This window comes from Piliocolobus tephrosceles, chromosome 1 (assembly GCF_002776525.5).
Source record: "Piliocolobus tephrosceles isolate RC106 chromosome 1, ASM277652v3, whole genome shotgun sequence".
NCBI classification, from domain to species: Eukaryota; Metazoa; Chordata; class Mammalia; order Primates; family Cercopithecidae; genus Piliocolobus; species Piliocolobus tephrosceles.
This window is the reverse complement of record NC_045434.1, coordinates 86,694,622-86,706,853: the sequence shown is the minus strand read 5'-3', so window position 1 is coordinate 86,706,853 and position 12,232 is coordinate 86,694,622. Positions and strand designations below refer to the sequence as shown.

General features: G+C 45.6%; 2 non-coding genes across 2 annotated transcripts; both read left to right on the top strand.

Moving 5' to 3' along the window:
• The first annotated feature begins 4,922 nt into the window (after positions 1-4,922).
• Positions 4,923-4,994, top strand: TRNAE-UUC. The gene has a single exon. It is a non-coding gene; the product is annotated as a tRNA-Glu (tRNA).
• Positions 4,995-10,796: 5,802 nt separating this feature from the next.
• Positions 10,797-10,868, top strand: TRNAH-GUG. The gene has a single exon. It is a non-coding gene; the product is annotated as a tRNA-His (tRNA).
• Positions 10,869-12,232: the final 1,364 nt, after the last annotated feature.

Below are 12,232 nucleotides of genomic sequence, written 5' to 3'. Positions count from 1 at the left end.
CTTGGGCTTCTGTGTGTGTGTGTGTGTGTGTGTATCCTGCTCATTTTCTTTCTCTGGAGAACTAATATAGTGTTATATGCCAGTTGCCAGTTTTTGTCTTTATTCTTTTGAAAGGTGTAAAATAAATAATTAAAACAAAGCCCTGGAAGGCTCTCAAAGAAGAACAGTAAGGATTACTAGAAGTTTTAAAGTTTTAGGAAAAGCCCTAAGAACAGCTTTTGTTAGAACTGTCTTTAAGAAAATAGAGGGTGTTGGGAAAAATATTGTTGCTTTAATGTTTTTAAGCAAAGGCATGATCAGTCAAGGAGAAATATACTTGGGATTTTTAAGTTAATTTTTACATTTTAATAATTCACATACAATCTTAAGAACTCATAGAGAAGAAGAGAGGTCTCTTGTACCCTTTACTCAGGTTGCTCCAATGGTAACATCTTGGTAATGTTTCCAAAATTGTAATATTTGCAAACACTGCAAATGTATTGCAAATGCAACAGTACCAGGAGCTTGACATTGATACAAGCAAGGTACAGAATATTTCCATCAACACCAGGACTCATGTCGCTTTTTTATAGCCATGACCCTGTATCTTCAGTGCTGCTCCTCCTTCCCACCTTAACCCCTGGCAACTACTAACCTATTGCCCATTCATATATAATTTATTCATTTCAAGAATGTTACATAAATGGAATCCTACATGTCACCTTTGGGATTACCCTTTGTCCACTCAGCATAATTCTGTGGAGATTCATCCAGGTTATTGTGGGTATCAATAGTTTGTTGTTTTTTAAAAAATTATTGAGGACTATTTGATGCTATGGATATATAACATAGTTTAACCATTCTCCTCATGAAAGTCATCTATACATTGTTTCCCCAGTTTTGCCTATTAAAAACAAGGCTGCTATAAACTTTAAGTATACAGATTTTGTGTGAACATAAGGTTCTATTTCTCTGTGATAAATGCAGGGAATGCAATTCCTAAGTGGTATGGTAGTTGCACATATAGTTTTAAAAGTAGAAACTATACAGATATTCCCAAGAGTGGCTGTAACCTTTTACATTCCCACAAGCAATGTATGAGTGATCCAGCTTTCTCTGAATCCTTGACAGAACTTGACGTGGTTCTGCTTTTCTTTGGTCATTCTGATAGGTATGTAGCAATTTTTCATTGTGATTTCAATTAGTATATCACTAGTTGCTACTAATGTTCTGATTTCAACATGTGAATTTGGGGGAGGGGGCTTGGCACAATGCATCCCATAACTGTGTATTCTGGTGTGGTTGTGTGTTCTAAAATTGTCAATTTAAGTCCTGCTGGTTGATCATGCTGTTGGGTTCTTCCACATTCTTGTTGATTTTCTGTCTGCTTGTTGTATAAATTGTGAGAAAGGGGGACATTGAAGCATACAGCCGTATTTGTGGATTTGTCTAGTTCTCTGTTCAGTATTTTCAGTTGTTTTTGCATAGACATTTATGACTTTTGTCAGGGGAGGAGTTGGTGGATTGGTTGTTTCCTCATTATCTAATGTCCTTCTCTGTCTCTGATTAGTTTCTTTGTTCTGAAATATACTATATCTGACATTAATATAGCCAGTCTTGCTTTCCTTTGTCTAAGGTTTTCATGATATATCTTTTCCCATCCTTTTGATTTCAACTTGCCTGTATCATCATATTTGAAGGTAGTCTCTTTGTAGCCAGGATGTAGTTGGGTCATGTCCATTAACCTACTCTGCCAATCTGTGTCTTATAATTGGTGTACTTAGGCCATTGATATTTAATATGATGATTGATATGTTAGGGCTTAAATCTGCCATTATATTTTTCCTTTTGTGTTTGTTCTCTCTGGTGTCGTTTTCTGGATATGCTTTCTTTTCCTTACCTTCCTGTGGTGACTTGAACATCTTTGAGAATGGTGTTTTGCCTTATCTGTAGTGTTTTTGAGTATATCTGTTTGCATAGCCCTCTTGATTTTTACAGACATTCATATGTCTGTGCATCTATATCTGACGACACAGTATACTGGTATCATTGTTGTATCAGCTTCAGTGAATGATAGACGAGTTACCTCCCTTGTACGTCTCTTTACCCTCTCAGTTTATAATTGTTTCAAACATTTTCTTTAAGGAGAGTTAGAACCACATCGAACGATGCTACAAATTTTTCTGAAACCATCAATCATAGTTTAGAAAACTCAAGAGAAGGAAGGCCTATTTTGCTTACCATATATTTTTTTAAAATTTTCTTTCTGATGTCCCAAGGTTCCTTCTTTAATCATTCCCTTTCTGTCTAGAGAAGTCCCTTTAGCCTTTCCTTTAGGGTAGAACTGCTGGTCAGAGATTCCCTTAGCTTTTCTCAATCTGAAACTGTTTTGATCTTCCCCTTAATTCCTGAAGGATGTTTCTGCTGGAGAGAGGAGTCTGGGCTGACAATTGTTTTCTTTCACGGCTTGAAAAGCACTGGGCAATTTCTTTCTGCCTCCATGGTTTCTGATGAGAAATCCATCATCACCAGAATTGGTTTTCCTTTCTAGGTAAGGTGTCACCTTTCTCTGTTGCTTTCAAGATATTTTCTTTGTCTTTCATTTCCGACATTATATGTTTTTCATGTGTCTTGCCATGGACCTCTTTGGGTTTTATCCCATTTGGGATTCTCACGGCTTCTCGAACCTGTAGGTTTACGTCTCTTCCCAACTCTGAGAAGCTTTTAGCCATTTATTTCTTTATGTTTTCAGCCTTGTCCTCTTCCTCTTCCCCTTCCAGACATAGATAACAACATGAAAGTGAGACCTTTTGAGGTAGTTTCACAAGTCCCTGAGGTTCAGTTCACTTTCTCACCCAGTCTAGTTTTTCCCTGTTAAGATTGTGTAATTTCTTTTTTTTTTTTTTCATGTGCAGTGGATGGATTTCTTTGCTGTGCACCATCCATTCTGCTGTTCAGCCTATGTGCCGGACTTTTTATATTTTGGTTGTTGTATTTTCCACTTCTAATATTTCCATTTGGTTCTCCTTTAAATCTTGTGTTTAATTGCTAAGGCTATTTGTCCATTGATTTCAAATGTGCTCATAATTACTAAAGCATTTTCATCAGGCTTGCTTGCTTTAAAGTCTTTGTCAGACAATCCCAACACCTCTCTCATCGTATTGCCAGTGTGTATTTGCTGTCTATTTTCATTCAGTATGAGATTTTCCTGGTTCTTGGTATGATGAATGATTTTCAATTGAAACTTGGACTTTTGGGTATTATGTTATCAGACTCTCGATTTTATTTAAACCTTCTGTTTTAACTACCTTTTTCTGAGTCTGCTTCTGCAGGGGAAGGGGAATTGCGCCATCTCATTGTAGCCAGGTGTGTGTAGAAATCCAGGTTTCTCCCCTGACCTACCTCTGTTGACACCCTAAGTGGAGGGCCCGCGAGGAAAGAGCAAGGATGAGGCCCCTTGGCTTGGGTGAAGGGTGGGCAGGGAGGGTCCTGCGGCTGCTGGGAGGACCAGAAGGATCGAAACCCTGTGAAAGAATGAGCCCTGATTGCCGGCGCCAGGGAAAAGGCCCCGAGGCGGGGTCTACAGCCTTGGAGGGGCGGTGTCCACACTCCTGTGCGCCCGGGACTCGGAAGCTCAAAACCCGCCGGCTGCTGCAGCTTCTGGGAGCCGGAGAGTGTCAGCGGGGCGAATCCCGCACACCGGCGCTTAGTTCTGGAACTGGATACCCCGCGGAAAGAATCGGGATCCCGTAGCCCGGCTATGGGTCTCCAGTGTCTTCATTTCGGGAGCAGGCGGGGAACCCTCAGCCCGGGCCTATTGCAATCCACAGTCTTCTTACCTGAGGGATCGCAGGTGCTTCCCGGGGCCTTTTGCCAGCACTTTCCCGGGGCCGCGGGAATGTCGAGATGCAGTCGAATTTCATCCGTCATAGGCAGCAATACGCAGTTGCCCAAGGCGGCGCCTAAGGTTTTCGTGGATGTGTCCTCAAGGGGCGGTGCTCGGGTCGTTTAGCTAGAGTGGGGTCAGCAGGTTTGCCTCACACACGAAAGGTGGCTTTCATAATGACCTTTTCTTTTTCTTTTTTGTTTTTCAAGGGAGGGGAGTGGAGCTGAGGGGTGGGATGGGGGAACTTAGCTGCATCTTTGATCACAAGAAGCACGGGAGGAGTTCCATTACTACCTGAAACCCCGCTGAGCACTAGGAACCAGGCCTGGTTTGCCCGCCGTGAGTTGATCGGAGACGAGTGCCGGATGAGGTGGACGTCATGTTAGCTTTAGATCCAGAAATTTCCAGTCTTCTCATCTATCGCCGAAATCTTCTTTCTGAAGATTTCAAGCTGACAGCTACAATGTCTCTGAAACCAAGGAGGTCTTTCCTGTGAAGCCCACTTGGCTTCCTCGCACCCCGACCTCAGTTGTGGAACCGGTTGAATTGCGTGGCGGAACAAAAGAAAACGAACCTAACTCTGCACCTGGAGCTCGAGCCAAAGACCCCTCAACTCAGTTTCATGCTCTACGAATTGAGGGAACCCCTACACATGTCTTTATCGGTAGAGCCCCTTGAGCCAGTTCAGAGATCAGGAACCAGAAGGACTCAGCTCATAACCCGCTGAGAGCCAAGTCTGCACTTTGGTGGCAAGGAAACTGAGGCTCAGAAAGAGAGCAAGGGTTTGGCTCTGCCTCACACCGTGCTACAGCTAGGCTAGAATGGAACACCGCTCAGTTTCCTTGTGGCCTGGTCTCAATACAGCCCAAAGCAGCGGCCAGGCTGTCAGAGGTGAGAGGTGTTGAGCAGCTGGGCAGTGATTGCTTGGAGCCCTGCAGTCCTGCAGCCTGCTTGGGTCACAGAGAGCCACTCTCTGTTGGGCTCTCCTACTCTTAAAAAGTTAGTATTTACCTCCTCTTTTTTTCTTCAGACAAGGACATTGATCTTTTTGTCGGTTTCCCTGGTGGTCTAGTGGCTAGGATTCGGCGCTTTCACCGCCGCGGCCCGGGTTCGATTCCCGGTCAGGGAATGTGTTTTGCAACATCCCCAAATTGTATGCGAAGATTTGATAGAGAAACACACAGGTGATGATTAAAATGCAGAAATATGTTCCCAGCAGCAATATTTGTAATAATAAATGTTCATCAGTTTGGATTTGTTATAGGTTGCAATCCCTCCATACCCTAAAAGGATATGCAATTATTTCAAAGATGGATGTAGATAATGATAATAGCTGCGATGAGACCACTGGTGATGATGATAGTGATAATGACTAATGCTCTTGGAGTGTTTACTATGCATCAGGGCGTGGGCTCAATGTTTTACTCCGTGTCTTATTTAAACTTGGAACAACCCATTTTGAAACGCATTCCTATTGGGCCCATTTTACAATGCAGAAATGGAGGCACAGAAAACCTGAGTGACTTCAGAGTCACACCGCCACGGAATGAGGCTATCTGCTCACGTCTACAGCTTCATGGAGAGAAGAATCCAAGGTTCTCTTGTTCTTCTGCTAGGGATTGTCATCTTCTCAGAGATGTGCAGCCTGAAGAATCAGTGAAGGCAGGTGCGGCGAGGAGGGAGGGAGAGAAAGGAGGTGCGTATTGGGCTTGGGATAGGTAGATTCTGGAGCTCCAGAACTGAGCTTTTGCCTAAAATGCACCTTTTGTAAACAGCATTTACTTTTCTAACAAACCCTTAAGCCTTCAGGCAGGATTTTCATCATCTAACTTGAAGCAGATGGACAACAAAGACCCCCATATATCTGGACGTGGAAGAATGAAGGTCAGAAAAGAATAGTTACAAGGTTAACTACGCCTCTGTGTGGAACAGGACGAGTAGTCTTTAGTTTTTTTGCCGATGACTACCCTGATTGCTCCACAAAGAGGCAAGTGGTGCCTGGAAGTCTGACGACATCTGCCTCAGACACCTGTCCATTATTAAATGCCCCCCTCCCCAGGTTGTGTATCCTCACTTCTTTGTGCCATTGCAAGGTTCTGGATGCTTGAGGGTGTGGTGACACGGAGGCCAGAAGTTGTGTGGTTGTCATGTTTCTGAGTTGACACCAGGCCGTGTGAGTAAGGGCAAGATGCAGGAATGCCAGATCCAGGACATTCTCCCCGGCCCACACTGCCTCCTGCCTTCCCCTATGGGAAGCCGCCCCACCACCGCCCCACCACACGTGCCTACCATAGCCTCTTGGTCTGAAGTCACCCACTTCCCTATCCTTTGCTATGCTTAATTTGTCGTGCTCACCACTTGCATTCCCTGTGCCCGAATGGGGAAATGCTTGTGGGGAGGACACAAGCCAGTTGTGTTCCCACTGCCCAGTCCCTTCTTGATGCCTCCAGATGTGGGCTCGGTGGGGCAGGACTTGGTCACCATGCAGCTCCTCACCTAGAGCAAGGCTTTACACCTCATGAGCACCCAATGCTTGGTGAATGAAGGCGTTCCAATGCAGGTTTCTGAGAGACATCAAGAATTCTACTGGATTTCCCACTTTTAGTCCTTTGAATAATTCGGGTAATGGGAAGATAGAAAAAGCTTTTCAAACCTGAGTGTTCTTTGTAAGGTTTATTCCAAGTCTAGAGGGCACCTTCTGGAATGAGCTCCCCTCTCTGTAAGGAGGCACCCCCTCAGCCTGTGGGACTCTGTAGGTAGAGAGGAAGGTAAACCCTGAACACTGAAGAGAAGGAGAAGAAAGTGGGTAATACTAGGGGCAGCCTAGAGTACGACAGACAGACAGACAGACACAGATGGAGAGGTTGGAAAGGCTGGGCTGGGTCGAGGAGGCGTCAGGAAGCAAAAGGACCTATATGTCCAAGAGCCAGATTTAGGGTGTAAAAGTCAGAGTTCAGTTTTGCTGAAGAGAGTCAACAAAAGAACGAAGACAAAGGGAGCCAATAACTCCAAGAATCCAGGTCTGCATAAGAAGTATAGTCAGGTGCAGGATCCTATGGCTCCAGAGATTTGTCTCCAGTGAGATGAGTTTTACAGAAAAACAAAGCAAACACCGTCAAGGAAGGAATAACACAGAGGTAGTTATTAGCATGCTAATTCATCCTTGTCTAGGAGGGAGAACAGTCCGTAGATCGTTTGCATTCAACAAAAGCAGAATGCAATTCATAAAGAAAAGAGAAGAGGAACAAATGTCTAGAAGGAGCCATTCTTTCCTCTCCTGTTTGATTAGCCTCTTGACAGGAAGCAGTTTAGAGTCCCTCCAGCCAGTTTTCTCTGGACTCAGTTAGGTAGATTACCAGAGAAAATAATTACAATTATTGGAAGACTTTCTAAACATCTTGGAGGTTTAGCTGTGGAACACGTGCCAGAGAGTATCTCTGGGCAGTCAGTGTCCACCATGTCTTTCTGCTGTGCCTCCTGCTTAGGTAAGTCAGGCAGGACACCACCCCCTCACTGGTACATTAGACTGATATATGGAAACTTTGCTGTGCTGGCAAGAGCATGAAGGAAAAGGCTGTCTCACTGAGTAGGAAAAATACATTGGAAGATAAATTGGCACACCTCCTGTTGAAGTCAAACTAAGAACACATAAAGAGATGCCTTCGGCTCCTGGCAATGTTGGAGTAACAGATGCCCAATTTACTCTCCTACCTGAAATCTGCCCACTGCTCCTCTCTGCAAACAAACAGGTGCCTGTAATCCCAGCAGTTTGGGAGGCCAAGGTAGGCTGATCTCTTCAGCTCAGGAGTTTCAGACCAGACTGGGCCACATGACGAAACCTCATCTCTACCAAGAAAAATTGAATAATTAGCCAGGCATGGTGGTGTGTGCCTGTAGTCCTAGCTACTCAGGAGGTTGCAGTGGGAGGATCATTGGAGTGTGGGAGGCAGAGGTTGCAGTGAGCCAAGATTACACCACTGAAGTCCAGCTTGGGCTACAGAGTGAGACCCTGTCTCATAGAAGGAAGGGAGGGAGGGAGGAAGGAAAGAAGGAAGGAAGGAAGGAAGGAAGGAGCCGGTGTGGTGGCTCACAACTGTAATCCCATCACTTTGGGAGTTTGAGTCCAGTAGATCACAAAGTCAGGAGATGAAGACGATCCTGGCTAACATGGTGATACCCCCATCTCTACTCAAAATACAAAATACAAAAAATTAGCCGGGCGTCGTGGCACGTGGCTGTAGTCCCAGCTACTTGGGAGGCTGAAGCAGGAGGACTACTTGAACACAGGAGGCAGAGGTTGCAGTGAGCCATATCACACCAAAACCACAGTATCAGAGATGAGAAATTCGCTGGATGGGATTAACAGCAGATTAGATGTTGCAGAAGAAATGATCAGGGAACATGGAACCATGAATAATTGAAAATATGCAAAATGAAACTCACAGACAAAAGATTTTTTTTTAGTGAAAAGATTGTCAGTGAACTGTCGGGCAGACTTAAGAGGCCTAATTTACGAGTAATGGGAGTTCCTGAGAAGGAGCAGGGAGGAAAGAAAACATTTATTTTCTTTCTATGTTATTTTTATTAGGAATGGGGTCTCAGTACATTGTCCAGGCTGGTCTTGAATTTCAGGCCTCACTCAACACTTCCCGATTTGGCCTCCCGAAAGTGTGAGCCACTGTGCCTGGCCAATGTCTGAAGAAACAATAGCTGAAAACTTCTCAATCATAACAAAAATTATAAATCCAGTGACCCAAGGAGCTGAGGAAACCAAAGCACAAGAAACAGGAAGAAAACCACTCCTAGACACATCAAAATAACATTGCTCAAATCCAACCAGAAGAAAAAGACATTGTACATACACAGGAACAAAGATGAGGATTGTATCAGCTTCCTGTCTGCTCCTGCCGGCCTCTACCAGGAGCAGCAATGCGCTTGAGCAGAGAAGCAACATCTTTAAGGTACTGAGGGCAGGGGAAGTTAGCCTAGAATACTATGCCAGAAAAAATAAATTCCCAAAACTGGAAGTGAAATAAGGACATTTAGAGATGTACAAAAGCTGAACGAATTCACTACCAGCTGACCCACACTACAAGAAACGTCAAAGGAGTCCTCCAGGCAGAAGGAATCCAATACCAGATGAAAATCCAGATCTACACGAGGAAATGAAGAACACCAGAAATGGGTAACTATACAAGGTATTTTTTTATTTTGTAAATTTCTTTTGTAAAAATTTGACTATTTAAACAAAAGCAATAACACTGTGTTGTTGGGTTGATAACATAGGTAAAAGTAAAGTACATGTCAGCAGTAGCCTCAAGGTCAGAAAGCGAGGTGTAATATCACTTGAAGGTTGACTGTGATCAGTTAAAAAGGTTTGCTCTAAGCCCTAAGGCAATTACTAAAATAACAAAAGAAAGAGTTATAGCTAATAAGCCAACAGAGGAGAGAGAATGGAATTATATAAAAACCGTGTGAACACTATGATAGAGTAATTGCTCTTCCTATAGTAATTGAACCTCTATGCTGTAGAAATACACCAGTGGCTGAAAATGTCCATACAAGAATGTCTAGGGCGTTGCATGTTAATTGTAAAATCATGGAACCAATTTAACCTCAAAAGCGTATGGAAAGGGCTAAATGAATGACAGTTAATGGGAGAGAGAGAGAAGAGCGCGCCAGGCGTGGTGGGTAATCCCAGCACTTTGGGAGGCGGAGGCAGGCGGATCACGAGGTCAGGAGATGGAGACCACCCTGGCCAACATGGTGAAACCGTCTCTACTAAAAATACAAAACTTCACTGGGTGTGGTGGCGCGTGCCTATAATCCCAGCTATTCGGGAGCCTGAGGTAGGAGAATTGCTTGAATCAGAGAGTCGAAGGTTGCAGTGAGCCGAGATCGCGCCACTGCACACCAGCCTTGCAACAGAGCGAGACTCCGTCTCAAAACAGAGAGAGAGAGAGAGAGAGAGAGTTTCCAGAATCCTAGCGGACCTTGATTTATGTCCTCATGTGGTATGCGAGACACGGAGGAGAGGAGGATAAAGTTGGTCTTGCTCTGTCGCTCTGCCTTTCCATGAGAGCATGTGCTGGATAGAAGAAAGTTACCAGCGGTTTAAGCATTTTTAAAATGCAAGAAACGCTCCATAGAACGGGCTCGAACCACCCACCTCTAGACTTGGAAGCAAGCACACCACTGGACTGCGACACACGGACAGTCAACTCTTACTCTGGTATTACCATGCAGAGCAAGCGCCCATCCAACGTGAGGCGGAGCCACTGCCTTTTGTAGAACAATTGAGCAGGCTCCAAAGCCTCGGAAAACCGGAGAGGCGCATCTTGCTGGCTACGGTTGAAACCTGTGCATTGAGTGATTCCGAAGCCGGAAGCGCAGGGGAATGGCCATCGCCGCGTCCTGTCTCTCGCAGGCGTCAGACCCAGCATCCCAGGAAACGTCCGGGTCCGCAACTCCCTGGGCCTGAGCAGCGTGGGTCCCAAGGAAAGCAAGCAGAACGCCCTGTGGGCTCTAGTGATGGCTCTTCCCGTTCTTGGCACCGCCTTCACCCGAGTCTTTGCGCTGCTTGCACTCCTCTCGCTCACCTCGGCTTCGGTCGGTGGGGCGGGAGAGAGGAAGGGTGAAAAGCAGAAATACGGAGAGGCGGGAGAGAAGCAGAGGAGGTGCGGACCAGGACAGAGAGACCTCCCGAGAGAGGCTGGTGCAGGGAGGCCCAGGCTGGAGTGGAGGAGATGAGAATTGTTCTCATCACATATAAGGATTGGGAGGAAGGGAGGGAAAAGCAGAGCAGGCATAAAAGAAAGAAAAGCGCCAGCCCCCCCGTGGCTGTCTGGGAACAAATCCGCTTAATAATCGAAATCTATTGACGTCAAAATTACTAGAGCAAGCTCAGACATTGCCACTTGGCTTGTAGCTCGCCGTGATCGTATAGTGGTTAGTACTCTGCGTTGTGGCCGCAGCAACCTCGGTTCGAATCCGAGTCACGGCAGCGTTGTTCCTTCGGGCTATCGCTTTTTGCTCCCGGCAACCAGGCGCCTCAGGGGAAGGAAAAAGGCCTCACAGCTCACTAATCTGGCAAGGAATCCAAAGGAAGCCTTGGACGTGCTCTGTCCTGTTTCTGAGCCTCATGCAACAAATAACCCAGTCAGCCCTGTTGGTGGCTTACACGAAGGCAATAGTGTGCTCAGAACCATTTTTCTAGTCACTGGGGGCAGGTCAGGGGAAGGAAAAGATATCTCACAGCTCACCAACCTGGGGAGGAGTCCAAGGGAAGCCCTGGACTTGCACTGTCCTGTCTCTGAGACTCACAGAGCAAATAACCCAGTCAGCCGTGTTGGTCGTGGCTTACACGAAGGCAATGGTGTGATCAGAACCTGTTTTCCAGTCACTGGGGCTGTTACACACGAAACGACAACAAGCTTTTAATGACTTTAAACTCCACACTCTTTGTTGTGGCCTCCAATGGCTTGTCTCCGTGCCCATTGCCAAGTTTGTATGCCAACAGGAAAGTGTGGAGAAGGGCAATCTCTTGCCAGGAGTCTTTCCACCTCCACTCTGTCAGGTAGAAATGGGCCTTGGGCCTGGAGCACTTCCTTCCCAAGAGACAAGGAGTCCTCACAGCCTGTGCTGGGCTCACCTCCTTGTGTGGGAATATCTTTCCCTGGATCAGACTTAGTGTGTACCCCTTTGTTCAGCTTAAACATGTGCATCAACTGGCACCTGACCAGCTGCTGTATCTGCCCCCTACTGAGGGGAGGGGACGAGACCCTTTCTTCTGTTTCTCAAGAGGCTGTGTGTGCAGGCCAAATGGAGGGACCTGCTGGCCATGGGGGACCAATGCACAGGACTAAAGCAGAGCCCATACGCCGCTCTGTCTCCTCTCTGTGTGAATAATGTGTTGTTCTTCCATCCAGCGCTTGACTGCTTGTATTTCCTTGGCGACTCTGATACCAAAAGGCTGTGGTCAGAAGTGTTCCGACTTCTACTCCTGCTGATAAGGAACAGATTCCACTTGCTGGACAAGAAGAATGAAGATTCTTCTTGCGTGGGTCTTTTTGTGGACACGTGCATTCATTTCCCTTGAGGAATACCAAGTACTGGAATTGTTGGGTCATAGGGTAGGTGCAATGTTAACTTTATTAGAAACGGCCAAATGGTTTCTTCTAGAATGGTTTCTCACCAGCAAGGAGAGTTCCACTGGCTGAACATCCTTGACAGCACGTGGTGTTTATTGTCTTTTAAATACACCCGTTCTGGTAGATGTAAAACAGTACCACATAGTGGCTTCCATTTGTGTTTCCTTTAATGAGTAATGCTGTTGAGCATATTTACTAATGCCTTTCACCATTTAGC